Raw genomic sequence first — 1,510 nt, forward strand, 5'->3', positions numbered from 1 at the left:
TTAAAAAAAAAAAAAAAAAAAGCCAACGCTTTTGTTGTTGTTTTTTTTGGTTTTATTTTTTTAAATAAAAGTGTTCCACCTGCGGCCGCAGGACGGCAGGAAGGGGGTGCCCGGGCTGCTCCGGGGCGGCGCGGGAAGGACGCGCCCGGCCCCCGCCGCCACCTGAGGGGAGGGGAGAGAGGCGGCGGCCCGGCACCGTGCCAGTGTCACCCCGGTGAAGTTTCAGAAAAGTACTTGGTAAAGACTGAGTAAAAGGAGTCGCCGCAGCTGTCACGTTTGGCACGGTCCAGTTTTTAATCCAAACCACTTTTCTTTACTCGTCTTTGGCCCTAAGCACAACCGATTTTGGAAAGAAAAATAAGTAAGGCACAGGATACAGCAGCAGGTATTTTAACAGCCTCTTTGGAGACACGGGTAAGCTCTCCTCAAGAATTAACACCGTCTGTATGCAGATTTGTATGCAGAATTCAGCTGTAGTGGGCAATATTTATGCTGCACAGCAACTGTGAGCCAAGTTCACAAGCAAGAAATAGTGGGAATATTTCTGATAGGGATTGGGTGCAAAAATATTTTTTGTAAGATCAGATTTTGTGGGTCTTTCTAGTTTCTTAGCATCATAGAAAGAGGCCAGAAATACTTATTTGGGCCCAAACACGTTGCTGTCTTCATTTGGACTCTGCTATCAGTATTTTTTACAGGCCGGTGTCTGATTATGACAGGTTTAGTGGTGGTGGATTTTGGCGAGTAACTCATTGTCAGGTGATGTAGGTGGACACTGTTTCCAAACTAATTATGAGCTTTCACCAGATCGGCTTCTCACGTTTGAGTATGAGTATAGTCATCAGCGTTACATATGTTTGTAAACTCCCTTCTGGGATTTAAAGCTTCCTTCCAGGGTGCTTTATAACAAGCAACATTACCTGTGTGTTACGCAAACAGCGGTGAGTTGCAAAATGTCATTCCTGAATTTGCATTGAACACACCAGCAAAAGGAATTGATGCCATGAAAATTCCTTAGATGGGCTTTGTTTGAACACAGGTCGAGATTTTATTTACGCCAAATACCGTGGCAATCAGAGAATGTCCCTGTCTTTATCCAGGTAATTGCCTCTTGACAGTGACTCTTCAGAAATAGAAATCTCCCACTTCTATTGCTTTTCTGTGACTCAGGTGATTAGACTACAGAAAGTTTCTGAAAAGGCAGAGAGAGCAACAATTGCCAGAAAAACCAAGTGGTTAATTTACAAGATAGCCAGTTTGTTTGTTTGTTTTCTCAAAGCTCACTTGCTAAGCTCACTTGGTAACTCAAATTTAAATTGTGAGGAAAATACTCTCAGGGTAATACCTGATCCTTCCAGTCTTCTACAATATGAGGGAAAAAAGCTGCTCTCCAAACTGTTTAAGCTACCCTAGTTAGTTTTTATTGAAATAAAGTAAGGAATACTGAAAGAAAAAGATAGATACACTAGCAGAGCACAGGGGGTGGTAATTTTTTTCCTACTTCTGTAAG

This window comes from Athene cunicularia (genome assembly GCF_003259725.1).
Source record: "Athene cunicularia isolate RWA chromosome 9 unlocalized genomic scaffold, athCun1 chr9_part1, whole genome shotgun sequence".
In the NCBI taxonomy this organism is placed as follows: domain Eukaryota; kingdom Metazoa; phylum Chordata; class Aves; order Strigiformes; family Strigidae; genus Athene; species Athene cunicularia.